The 14,328-nt window shown below is 39.3% G+C and overlaps 2 pseudogenes; both read right to left on the reverse strand.

The window, feature by feature from the left end:
- Positions 1-6,556: 6,556 nt before the first annotated feature.
- Positions 6,557-8,901, reverse strand: LOC140523194 (spermatogenesis-associated protein 4-like; annotated as a pseudogene).
- A 594-nt stretch (positions 8,902-9,495) lies between these two features.
- Positions 9,496-12,745, reverse strand: LOC140523195 (cell growth-regulating nucleolar protein-like; annotated as a pseudogene).
- Positions 12,746-14,328: the final 1,583 nt, after the last annotated feature.

Here is a 14,328-nt window from a genome sequence, read left to right on the forward strand (position 1 = left end):
AAGATATCTTCCCAGGTTTAAGTGATCAAAATGTACATTCCTCTGGACAGAAGTAAAATGGTTGGTTTGTAAGAAGGAAGACTGAAATAGGAGAAGGGAGAAAGGTCATAGGTCACAGGGGTACTCCTGATTCTCTCAGATGATATTGCTCTATTTCTTTGGGCATCTAGGTTGTGAACCTGAGGAACTGGCCCTCTATAGTAATAAAGAAGTTAGGAAGAGGAGAGAATTTAGGGGGAGAGATAATGAGTTCTGTTTTAGACAGTTTGAGTTTAAGATGTCCCTGGAAGTCCAGTTTGAGATGTCTGAAAGACAGACAGAAAGGTGCGTGGGACTAGAGTCAGTAGAGAGGTTAGGGCAAGAGAAGAAGATTTGAGAATCTACAAACCACAAAGATGGTCATTAAATTCATGGGAGCTGATGTGATCACCAAATGAAGCAGTATAGAGGGAGAAGAGAGGGCCCAGGACAGAGTACTGTGAGATATCTATGGTCAGATAACAGGATCTACATGAGGATCCAGCAAAGGATGCTGCAAGCACAGCTGAGAAAGGTTGGAGAAGAATTCAGAGAAAATGGTGCCCTGAACATCTAGAGTAAAGAGAATATTGAGAAGAGAGTGAGCAACAGTGTTCACGGCTGCAGAGAGGTCAAGAAGAGTGAGGATTAAGAAGAGGCTGTTGGATTTGATGATTAAGAGATCATTGGTAACTTTAGACAAAGCCATTTCAGTGGACTGATGAGGTCAGGAGTCAGACTGTAAGGGGTTAAGAAAAGAGTAATGAAAAAGAATGTATAGGCAACTATTGTAGATGCCTTCCTTGAGGAGTTTAGTCACAAAGGGCAGAAGAGATACAGGATGATAATTAGTGGTGATAGAAGGATGAAGTGAGAGTTTTGAGGATGAGGCAGACATAGGCATGTTTGCAGACAGTAGGAAAGCAATCAGTGGACAGCAATAGATTGAAAGTAAGCTATGAGAGTAAAGATGACAGAGAAGGCAATCTGTTGGAGGAGACAAGAGAATGGAATCACTTGCATGGAGAGGAGTTTACCTTGGTCAGGAGTAAATCCACCTCATCTGAGACAAGGATGAAGGAGGAGATTGTAGCAGAAGGTATCTGCGTGGTATGACATGAGAAAGAAGGGAAAAGAGAGAGTTCACAGAGAATGGTCTCAGTGTTCTTTTTCTGTAAAATATGAAACAAGGCTCTCAGCTGAGAGGGTGAGGGGAGGGGGAACTATTGGGGATTTGAGGAGGGAGGAAAAGATTTGAAAGAGCTGCTCTGGATAGTGAGTTGAGAAGGGAAGTATAAAAGGACCAGTGAGGCCCGGTTGAGGTTGTGTAGCATAACTTTGCTGTGGACCCACTCCTAACAGCTGTGTGATTTTCTCCACCTTCATTCAGCAGCATGTGCAAAGCAGTGAGAGCAATAGATGCTGGGAATGATCCATGATCTAATCATAAGGCTATCAGTGATATATAAGGTGGCTAGGTACTTAAGAGTAGAGGACAGTACAGAGGATGAGTTCCAGGGCTAAAAAAAACCTTACAGGATGAAGAGGTTTCTGGGACATGATGGAGAGAAGTATGGAGGAATGAAGCCTGGTGGGAGTTTACAACATAAGAGAGGGGATATAGCATTATCTTCTATTATATTACAGTAAATATTGTCTTAATTGAATTGAAACAAATTAATGAGTGAATGAATAGATGGATGGATGCTGTTATAAAATCTCCCTGCTTTATCCTACTTGACACACAGGAACTCCATTGCTCCTCTGGTCTGAGGTTCTGAATAGGTACTGGTAGATGCCCACCAGCTGTTACTTTGTCATTTCCATTTTAACGTTCCAGCTTTCAAATGGTACTTTTTTTTTTCCAATTCTGCAATGGAGCTATGCTTTCAATAATATATGAGTCCAGATCAAAGATACTGAGTCTGTATCTACTCAGACTTATAGTTCATAAGTCTCCACTGATGTATTTCCCTCAATCATAACCCATCCACACCTTCCCTGCCCCAATCAATTAGTCTATAAGCATTTACTGAGCCCCTGCTTTGTGCCAGGCACAGTGGTAAGTCCTGGGCGTACAAAAGAAAGAAAGAGAGAGGGGGAGAGAGGAAGGGAGGAAGGAAGGGAAGAAGGAGAGAAAGGCAGGAAGAAGGAAAGAGAACAGAAGGAAGAAGGAAAGAGAACAGAAGGAAGAAGGAAAGAGAAAGGAAAGAAGGAAGACAGAAAGAATCCTTGCTGTCAAGGAGCTTACATTTTTTAGGTGGAGACAATACACACACGCACACTCAGGCATACACTCACACAGAGCAGACTCAATCAATTCAAAGCAGTCTCTAAATAAATTTGTGTAGTAGGAGAAATAATAATAAAATATTTCCCCAACCTTAAAGATTAAGTTCAGGGTGGAAGAGCCAAGATGGTAGAGTAGAAAGATACACATATGCTTGCTCCTAACCCACAGCCTATAAATTACCTGTAAAGAAGAACTCCCAACAAATTCTGGAGCAGCAGAAATCACAGAACAACGGAGCGGAGGAGATTTCTGTTCCAGAGAGACCTGAAAAACTGACACGAAAGGTCCATCATGCACCCACCCGAAGCAGAGCCCAGCCCTGCCTTGGCCATGCGGCACCAAGGGGAGCAGATCCGAGCAGGCTTCAGGCACAGAATCTCCAGTGGCTGCACAGGTCCCTCCACCCATAGGAGCCAAAGGTCAGTGAGAGAATCTCTTTGGCTCGCCAAGAGGGGAGCAGGTGTCCCCGTAGGGTCCCCTCAGGAGGCAGCAGTGGAGGCAGCAGCAGACCGGGACTCCCAAAGCAGGCAGGAGCTCAGATCCATTGTTGAAGGTCTCTGCATAAACCCCCCGAGGGAACTGAGCCCCGTGTGGTGGCCTTGCCCCCACCTGAGCACCTGAACTTAATCTCACACTGAATAGCAGCCCTGCCCCTGCCCAAAGCCATGAGGCTGGGAAGCAGCATTTGAATCTCAGACCCCAAGCGCTGGCTGGGTGGATCTGGAGGCGAGGTGGGTGTGGAGAGGACACTCAGAAGTCAAGTAACTGGCTGGGAAAATGCCCACAAAAGGGAAAAAAAATAAGACCATAGAAGGTTACTTTCTTGGAGAACAGATATCTCCTCCCTTCCTTTCAGATGAGGAAGAACAATGCTTACCATCAGGGAAAGACACAGAAGTCAAGGCTTCTGTATCCGAAATATCCAAAATAAATATTCAATGGGCTCAGGCCATGGAAGAGCTCAAAAAGGATTTTGAAAATCAAGTTAGAGAGGTGGAGGAAAAACTGGGAAGAGAAATGAGAGAGATGCAAGAAAAGCATGAAAAGCAGGTCAACACCTTGCTAAAGGAGACCCAAAAAAATGCTGAAGAAAATAACACCTTGAAAAATAGGCTAAATCAATTGGCAAAAGAGGTTCAAAAAGTCAGTGAGGAGAAGAATGCTTTCAAAAGCAGAATTAGCCAAATGGAAAAGGAGGTTCAAAAGCTCACTCAAGAAAATAGTTCTTTCAAAATTAGAATGGAACAGATGGAGGCTAATGACTTTATGAGAAACCAAGAAATCACAAAACAAAACCAAAAGAATGAAAAAATGGAAGATAATGTGAAATATCTCATTGGAAAAACAACTGACCTGGAAAATAGATCCAGGAGAGACAATTTAAAAATTATGGACCTACCTGAAAGCCATGATCAAAAGAAGAGCCTAGAAATCATCTTTCATGAAATTATCAAGGAAAACTGCCCTGAGATTCTAGAACCAGAGGGCAAAATAAGTATTCAAGGAATCCACCGAACACCACCTGAAAGAGATCCAAAAAGAGAAACTCCTAGGAACATTGTGGCCAAATTCCAGAGTTCCCTGGTCAAGGAGAAAATATTAAAAGCAGCTAGAAAGAAACAATTCAACTATTGTGGAAATACAATCAGGATAACACAAGATCTAGCAGCTTCTGCATTAAGGGATCCAAGGGCGTGGAATAGGATATTTCAGAAGTCAAAGGAACTAGGACTAAAACCAAGAATCACCTACCCAGCAAAACTGAGTATAATACTTCAGGGGAAAAATTGGTCTTTCAATGAAATTGGGGACTTTCAAGCATTCTTGATGAAAAGACCAGAGCTGAAAAGAAAATTTGACTTTCAAACACAAGAATGAAGAGAAGCATAGAAAAGGTAAACAGCAAAGAGAAGTAATAAGGGACTTACTAAGGTTGAACTGTTTACATTCCTACATGGAAAGACAATATTTGTAACTCTTGAAACTTTTCAGTATCTGGGTAGTTGGTGGGGTCTCACACACACACACACACACACACACACACACACACACACAGACAAAGAGCACAGAGTGAATTGAATAGGATGGGATCATATCTTAAAAAAATGAAATTAAGGGGTGAGAGAGAAATATGTTGGGAGGAGAAAGGGAGAAATGGAATGGGGCAAATTATCTCTCATAAAAGAGGCAAGCAAAAGACTTTTTAGTGGAGGGAAAAAGAGGGGAGGTGAGAGAAAAACATGAAGTTTACTCTCATCACATTCCACTAAAGGAAGGAATAAAATGCACACTCATTTTGATATGAAAACCTATCTTACAATACAGGAAAGTGGGGGAGAAGGGGATAAGCAGGGTGGGGGGGATGAGGGAAGGGAGGGCAATGGGAGGAGGGAGCAATTTGAAGTCAACACTCTTGGGGAGGGACAGGATCAAAAGAGAGAATAGAAGCAATGGGGGGCAGGATAAGATGGAGGGAAATATAGTTAGTCTAACACAACACGACTATTATAGAAGTCATTTGCAAAACTACACAGATGTGGCCTATATTGAATTGCTTGCCTTCCAAAGGGAAGGGGTGGGGAGGTAGGGATGAAGAGAAGTTGGAACTCAAAGTTTTAGGAACAACTGTCGAGTACTGTTCTTGCTACTAGGAAATAAGAAATACAGGTAAAGGGGTTTAAAAAGTTATCTGGCCCTACAGGACAAAAGAGAAGATGGGGACAAGGGAAGGGAGGGATGATAGAGGAGAGGGCAGATTGGTGATAGGGGCAATTAGAATGTTTGGTGTTTTGGGGTGGGGGAGGGGACAAATGGGAAGAAAATTTGGAACCCAAAATTTTGTGAAAATGAATGTTAAAAGTTAAATAAATAAATTAAAAAATAAAATAAAATATTTCCCCAATAAGCCTGGGGGACAATCTCCTACAAATATATTTATCATCACTGAGAAGAGTGTATACATGTAAGAAATATGCTTGGAGGGAGCACATGTCCAAGATTTACACAGGAAGGGGCACATATACATAGACAGGGGTATGCTGGTCAACATTTAACAACCAGCTTTCTTGGGGGAAAGTATTCATGATATACTTTTAAGTTTAAACTGCATTATTAACATTTTCTCCATCACTTTCTTAAGTCTAGACAATCAACAAATTAACAAATCAAATCATAATCTATACCATTTTCTAGGATGTAAATGCTCATGCTGAAATTTTAACAACTGACTCTCAAGTTTTATTATTTTTGTTCAGTCACATCCAACTCTGCACATCTCTTTCCAGTGCTCAAGAGCTAGTTCAAACTGCCCCCTGCAGGTGGGATACACATGGGAACCCACAATCTAACATTATTGGACTGCCAAAGTCTTCTGGTGATGTCATTGTGTGGTTCTTCCTGGTCCTATATTCTCTTCTGGCCTCTGCTGGGTACTGTCTGAATCATCTTTGCATTTGCTGGTCAATCCCAATGCATTGTCTTTATCCAGTATGTCTACCGCTGCCTTGTGCATGTGGAGTTCTGTCAGACATTAGTGCATATGCCTTTGGAGTTTCTCTCTTGTTTAGGTGTTGGCATCGAGAAAGCTCTGTCATATATTTTTAGTTTAAAGCCCCAAGGGTATTTAAAGGCATGAACCAGCAAAATGTCTACCCTAGGGGAAGAAAACATGCCTGCCTATCTTTTTTTCCCTCTTAGGGGACTACCTCTCTGTTTCTTAGAGGCTTAGCTAAAAGCAGTTTTTCATCACCAGTAAGAGATTCTCTGTTCCACATGCCAGGCTATTTAGAACTGGTAACAATGGTCCTTTCAGCTGATTGGTTCCCCGAGGCTTGAACTACTTCTTGAACAAAACTTTCTAGTCCAGAGCTTGGGTGTTACTGTGGAACACTTCACTCTAGCTTAGGGTGAGAATTCCTTTGGATTTCCTTTGTGTCTTAAATATCTGTATTGTACCTAGTTAGCCTCTCTCTATTGCTTTCCCAACAAACTAACAATAACTCCAGTGTTCATCAGTTCCTAATTGTCTTCTACTATCATGTGCAAAGGAGTGTTTGGGGAAAAAGAATAGCTCTGAGGCAAGGACATTCTTTTCCCTCTGCTTAGTCATGTTGCTGGCTAAGGCTGAAAAGGCTCTGAGACTCTCTTATACACACGCACGCACGCACGCACGCACCCATACACACAGTGTATGACCTGCAAACACCATTTATTTTGCACATTGCTAATATACATCTGTCTGGTGGATCAGATTCTCCCTGGTCCGGTATCTACTTCTCCAAAGCTGACATTATAATTGAAGGTATCTTTTCCAGATCTTTGTGGCTTTGACATTGACTTCAAATTCCTCTTTATCTGCTTATTTCACTTGAATTTCTCTAATCTGAGTTTCACTACTGTCTCTCTCTAGTACAGCAACAACACATTCTTCTTTTAACAAGACACGTTTTGCAAGATCGCTATTTCTTTCAGCACCCCAAAGAGCAAGTTCTCCCAATGTTGGTTTTATATCACGCTACTCTAGATGGAGTTTCCTACTCAGCTTTCTCTGTAACATTTGTAAAAGACACACAAAGTCAATTTTAACTGACTGCTTAAGTAAATGAGATGGCTCAGTAATTCAGATTACCTCATGTTGCTTTTGATAAGCATCAAAGCTGTTGTTTTGGGCATCACTGGCAAAAATGCTGTGCTAGTTATATTCTATGAAGTTCACATAGTTGTCATGGATATTTTTAATTCTTTTTTAGCTGTGCCCAATTAGTCTGTCTCTGTCTATTACCATATCTATCTGTCCATCCATACATTCCTTTACTGTCTGCCTCTATCATCTATTTGTCTGTCTGTCTATCTACCTACCTACTTACCTATCTACCTACCACAGAAATTAAGCAGCAGAACCTATATTTGGGCTTAATATCTTGCACTCTTTTCACTCTGCCATGCAATTTATCTTTGCTTGTCAGATTCTGACTATGTAGTTGGCCTTCCCTTCCCGACTTGTCTCCTTCTTCTAAACTTAGCAACCATCAACAAAAACAGACAGTGAAATACACAAACAAAATTTTTTAATGATCACACAAAAAACCATATATGCCAAATTATTTGCAATGTTTTAAAATATGTATTTTTTTGAAAGCAAGTCAATTAAAGAAATGGGCAACTAAGTCGTGCAGTGGAAGTATAGTTCCAAACTGCCTTCCAGAATAGTTAGACCTATTCACAGCTCTACCAACAGTGCCTGCTAACATCTGCCCTCCCTCCATTATCATCCCTGCCTTTTTGTACCATTTTTTATCATTGTGCCATCCTGATGGATGTGAGGAGGAAATCCAGAGTTATTTTAATTTGCATTTCTCTTACTGTTAGTGATTTATAGCATTTTTTTGTGATAGATTATATTTCTTCTTTTAGAAATATGCCTCTTCCTATCCTTTGATTTCTATGCAACCTTTTCCCAAGTCATTTCCCCTTTCCTCAATTTCCTCATATGTAAAATAAAGTGCTTAAATTCCCTTTCAGCTTTAAAATTTTGTTTCTACTTTTTTCCCACCCAACCTTTATCAGCCTCATAAAGAAACTGATTCACAAGTTCCTTTTTACAGCCATGAGGAAACAACTTTATCTCTCTGTTTAAAAGCAGTTTCTGTTCTGTTTCAATATGTTTTTTAAAGATTAAATTCTGGTGTAGGCTGAGATTTTGATAATTTCAAGTCCCCATAGAAGAAATTGGACTGTGTCAGAAGCTAGACTAAAAAAACAACAGACGAATCACAGCTATTATTCAAGGGAACAATTCTACCATAACATCTGGAGTTCTAATGTGAGAGTGAAACCTGGAACAACCTAAAGGATGGTGAGCAAAAAATAACCCATGATAGGAAAAAAGCATAATCAGAGGAATTCCTGCTGTTTACCTATAGCTGCACAACTTGACCATAATCTATGATCTGTTTCTTTTTCTCTTCTGCTTTGGCATTGGAGAAATGGGCAGATCAGGGGCAAATGTTGTAGCTCAAATCTCATTTTCATGTCTTACCATTAGTTCAACTGGCCAAGCCCGGACTCGGTATTACTCCCACCATCCTCCTCCTTTGTTCCTATTCATGTCCTGCTTAGCAGAAATGGAGAAAGTCCTGGAAGTGTGCTGCCAAAGTCCACAACAAGTTTGTGCTAGCCAATTTCAATTGGGTCCTCACTTTACACCATCAGGGTCTTTGTGTAAATGATTCTCCCAATTCTGCTCACTTCAATCTGCCTAATTTCACCTAAAGTTTCCCAAGTTTTTCAGTGTTGATTGGTCATATTTGGCATGACATATCACAATATTCCATCACCTTAATAGGCTATAATTTTTTTTCAGCCCTTTGCCAATTGATGGGCAAACACTTCTGTTTTGTTTCCATTTTCTTGTGACAATAAAAACTGCTGTAGTTTTATATCTTTGGATCCTTCTGTCTTTCACCTCTCTAGTACCAAGGAGTGGTAGTGTAGCAAGACAGTCTGTCTACTCTTCCATAACTAATCTTGAATCCCACTCCCCATACAGCCACTCCATACTTTCTCTTCTCTCCTCAAACCTCACACCTCATGCCCCTACTTTCCTTCATAGGTCACCAAAAAAAAAAAATTAGAACATTTCCCAAGGGCTCCCTCTTCTTTGTTCCTCATCTCACATCCCTTTGAAACTATCTCCCATTAAGCAGTTCTTCACTGTAGGTTCCGATGAAGAAGTGGTGTTTCTCTTTTTTAAAGCCAACCCTTCTATGTGTATCTTCAAATCCCCGCCTCTCTCTTGTCTTTTCTAAAAGATTGTTTGGACTGTTATCCTGCGCCCCATCTTTAACCTCTCCAATGTCTACTGGCTCTTTCCTTGCAGCCAACGAACGTTTCTAAGTTTCTCCCATCTTAAGAACAAAACAAAACAAAACAAAACTCTCACCAGATCTTATCATTTCAGTCAGCTATTGTCCTATAAGCTTTCTTTTACTCTTTGTTTTTGGAAGGTGGGCAGCAAGTATCTTTATTTTCAGTGAAAAGCTCTACCAAAAATATACATTTCCTTAACATTTGAAAAGCATCATAAAATCTGGGCAGCTGTCAAATTTTCTCTTTTACAAATAGTGATGGACGGGGGAAGCAGAAGTCACAAACAGTGATCGTTCCTTAACAAAGTAGGAAAATGTTCATTTCACAAGTTTAACTTTTTCCTTTAAGAACTTAAAGCTGGGGTTCTTGCTGAACTTCTTGTTAAAGATGACTAGCAGCTCCTCTTCAGATTTGTACTGTTCATTAGTCACTGCACAATATAGTGCTAAAACCTTTTTTCTTAACTTTTTAATTGATGTTTCTTTGTCAGGGCTTGTTTCAGAACAGCTTTGATAGTTCCTTTCAGCTTGAATTTTCCATTTATAGGGATTCAGTCTCTTCAGTCTTCACATTAATGTCTTCTGTATGTTTCATTTTTTCCTTCTTTAAATCAACTTCTTGTGAATGCTTATGTTTCCTTTTTTCTGTAGGTGCTTTTGTTTCTTCCTCTGTCATCATTTCACCATGATTCTCATTTCCATTCACTTCTGATTCTGCTGCACATTCCTTCTTGATTCTTGTTTTTGTTCTTGTTCTCTTTCTCCTTCTCCTCCTCCTCTTCCTTCTCCTTCTCCTCCTCCTCCTCCTTCTCCTTCTCCTCATCCTTCTTCTCTTCCTCCTTCTCCTTCTCCTCCTCCTTCTCCTCCTCCTCCTCCTCCTCCTCCTCCTCCTCCTCCTCCTCCTCCTCCTCCTCCTTCTTTTTCTTTGCTAATTTTTGGCATCAAGTTCTTCTACCTGGCCCCTTTTGTACTTTTTGGATTTCTGATCACTTGAATCTTCTTGATGGTTTTCTAAATTCTTTCTTTTCTTTTTTTTTCTTCTGTTTTTCTATCTATTTGGAACTTTGGCCAAAGAGCTATAAAACTGTGCATACCCTTTGATCCAGCAATACCACTGCTAGGTTTGTATCCCAAAGAAATGGTTTTTTTAAAGCAGGAAGGGGAAGAACCTTTTTGAACAAAACCATTTATAATAGTTCTTTTGGTCGTGGCTAAGAACTGGACATTGAGGGGATGCCCATTATTTGGGGAATGTCTGAACAAGTGTAGTTTATGATTATAATGGAATACTTTTGTGCTACAAGAAATGACAAGAAGGATAATTTCAGAAGAACCTGGAAAGATCTACATGAACTGACAGAGTGAAGTAAGCAGAACCAGGAGAACACTGTACACAGTAACAGCAACATTGTATGATGAATTGTGAATGACTTAGCTATTCTCCGCAATACAATGATAGACAATTTCAAAGGATGAAAAACACTATCTGCCTCCAGAGAAAGAACTGAAGCTTCTGAATACAGACTGAAGTATAATAATTTTCTCTTTTCTTCCTCCTTCCTTCCTTTCTCTTTCTTCCTTCCTTTCTTTCCTTCCTCCTTTCTTTCTTTCTCTCTTTCTTTCTTTCTTTCTTTCTTTCTTTCTTTATTTATTTCTTCCTCAAGCTTTCTTCCACAAAATGACTAATATGGAAATGTTTTACATGAAGGTACACGTATAAGTTATACCATATTGTTTACCATCTCAAGGATGGGAGAAGGGAGGGAGAGAGGGATAGAATTTGGAATTCAAAACTTAAAAAAAAACCCAAATGTTAAAAATTATTCTTACATGTATTTGAGGAAATATAAAATATTATTAAAAAATTAAATGTCCAGAAGAGAATAGGAATAAATTCAGAAGGAAGCACAAATAAGCAGGATAGTTTTTAAAGTGATGTGTAGATTTTAATACACAATTTTTAAAAAGCAAGAGGTGTGAAATGGAGATTTACAGTTTCATATAGAATTCTCTTTTTGTGTTCTCCTATATGAATAGTTCAGAATAAAATATGAAATTTATAAATAGAAGTGCAACTAAGTAAAACAAATCAACACATTAAAAAAAATAAACACTGGGTTTAGATTTTATGGGTGGACAAAGTGATCTCTTAAGAGGCAGTAGCCAATAGAAACTACTTGAACTGCCAGTGGGTGACCAGAGGTGGTAAGGAGCTTGATGAACAATCAGGGACAGGCCTAGGCATAATTGTGAAGTCAGTCATGTTTTTATCTTCAGAATTTTCCTACTCCTTTCAGCTGTATCCCCTGACCCAGATCCATTCCCTGTTCTTAGGTTTTTATCTCATATCCTATTCCCAGGAAGTCTTACTGTTTTTGGTTCACTGGGAAGTAAGGGAGTAACTAAGGTGCTCAAAGCTTGTTGCTTTCCATGGGGTATTTACTTTTTCTTAAAGGAGTCCTAAATCTCCAATAGATTTCAAGATCCAAAGTAATGGATGGGTGAGGTGGCACATGCCTGCATTTCTTCCTTCTGGGGAAGCTGAGGCAGAGGGATTGCTTTAACTCTGAAGTCCTGAGCTGCAGTAGGACTAAAACAGATTGAGTGTACTAAATCCAGAACCAACATTGCTCTCTGGAATAGAGGGTGGGGTACTGGGCTGCATTAGCAGGGGTGAACTATTCCCAGGTCAGAAAAACAGAGAAGGTTAAAGCTTCCAGGTGCATCAGTGGAGTGATTGGGCTCCAGAGGAGCTTTTGCTCTTCTAGTTTTCATGATACAGAGAGGTTTAGTCTAAAAAAACAAACAAATAAAAATAACAACAACAAAAATCCCCAAAGATCTAAAGGACACTTATGGTAGCATAAGAGGCCATGGGATTAATATTAATTTACAGACTCCTGTAGGGCTACTTTACCAACTCTGACTCACACTCACCACCCCAGAGGGCAGCTGCATACTTACTATTTCTCCCCTCAAGGTAATATGAGTAATCCTGAGGGGTCATAGCTTCTCACTCTGTATCTCCTGAGTCTTCATTGGTATATTTCTCATCATCAATCAGCCAAATGAAGTCCATTAGCTTTTATAAAAGGGATTTGCTAAGAAAGCATAGCAAGAACAATTAGTACAAAAGCATTTCCCCAAAACTGAGAATGTATTCCCCTTTTGCTCTTAAAAAGATCCTGAGAGAGTGGGCTCAGAATAGCACAAAGATAGTGAGTAATGCATGTAGAGAACATATTTGTCAAAAAGTTACCTCCCACTTCTGGACCTGGAAATCTTTTTTTCATTGTGTGGAATCCCCATGAAGTTCCCCTTGGATGTAGCCATTTCTTGGGCTCTGGGGATCAATGCCTTCCTAGAATCCATTACTAGCATATCTCTTAGTCATAAGAAGTCAGACTCCCTGAAATGGCCAGCTTCTTTTGTTTTTCTTCATCCACCTGCAGGAACTCTCTCTACCATCCTCTATCCTGCTGCAGCAGTTACTGCTACTGTTTCTGGCCACTAATGAGATCTCTGAATCTCCCAAACTCACCAGGTCTCCTGGGAACTTATATTTCATGATACTCATTTGCCTAAAATTAGGAAAAATAAAACAAAAGAAATAGAGGTATCATATGCTCATAGACACACAGTGGCTGGCTGAGAGGGCAGCAGCCCTTTACCTTATTCAAAGGTGCCAAGGAAAAAATATTAAGAGATCAGCTGGTCAGACCTTTTATATATGTACTTACTTCTGGCTCAGACACTGCTGAGTCACTCATTCTTTCAGGTCTGTAACTAATTAGAAGTATTTGTATCATTTCATAGTACCAACACTTGAGTCATCATAGTCAAAGATTTGATTCCAAAATTTCATATGTTGGATTAGAACTAAGCAGTGTGTATCTGTGATATTCTGTATAATAAATCATGAAGGGCAACTGTGAGCATTTCCTCTATCACATTAATATTCTGGGGGACAGGAAGATGTCCTAGTACCTTCTCAGATCACACCACCTACTCATGAATCTTCTAGACAGAAGGAAGAAATATACAAAGAGTTTGGGAAAGAGATCAAGAACCTGGCACAGATATATGATATAATAGTTGGGTGGGAGATGGAGTATTTCAATTATCCAGACATCTGTTAAGTGCTCTCTCTGCCAAAGGCAGAAGAGATAATAAATTCTTGGCTTTCCTTAATGATATTTTTGTTTTTCAAAAGACAGAAGAACTAATAAGGAAGAACTGCTATTTCAGTCTAACCTGCCTACAACTTTTCCTGCGCCTAGGTGCTAGTGCTCTCTCTCTCTTAAAATTATTTTGTATAGATATTACAGTAGATGGGAATAGTCAATGTTGGAGGGGTTGTGGACACACTTGTGCATGAAAATGCTGTTGCTGAAGCTATAAATTGGTCCAGTCTTTCTGGAAAGAATCAAAAATAATTTAGGACTATTCAAAGAAAGTGACTAAAATGTCTATTACCTCTATTTGGAAGAGTCCCATGCTAGGAAAGAGGTTAAGAAAGAAAAAAGAAAAAGAAAGTTTCGAAATAAAATATTTGTAACAACACTTTTTATAGTAATGAATAACTTGAAACAAAGTAAATACCCATTGACTGGAGAATGGCTAAACAAGTTGAAGTAAATGAATGTAATTAAATATTGCTGTGCTATAAGAAATGAAGAACTCGATCAATTCAGAGAAGCAAGGGAAGACTTGTATGAACTGATGCAAAGTATAATAATCAAAACAAGGAAAACAAAGTATAAAATGATTACAAGAATATAAATATAAAGCAAAAGAAAGGAAAAATAAATTAAAAAACCTCAAAAGACTGAATGTGAACATGACAATGATGAAGTCTGGTCCTGAAGAGAAGACAACACAGCTTCCTCCCTTCTTTACAGAGGTGGTGTACTACAGGGATTGGAACATTAACTCTACTGTCAAACATTTGATTTGTTGGTTGTAGAGTATGAGGATCCCTTTTAATGCTAACAAAAAATGACAGTGCACATGAGAATTCCACTATTCATACTTATACATGGAAAAAATACACAATACAAAAAGCTACTTTGAATTTAGTCAGTTTTAAATGAATTTGTAATTTATCAATAATGATGGCATCCATATAAATTTCTTAAAATAATAATATGT

Source organism: Notamacropus eugenii, chromosome 2 (genome assembly GCF_028372415.1).
Source record: "Notamacropus eugenii isolate mMacEug1 chromosome 2, mMacEug1.pri_v2, whole genome shotgun sequence".
In the NCBI taxonomy this organism is placed as follows: Eukaryota; Metazoa; Chordata; class Mammalia; order Diprotodontia; family Macropodidae; genus Notamacropus; species Notamacropus eugenii.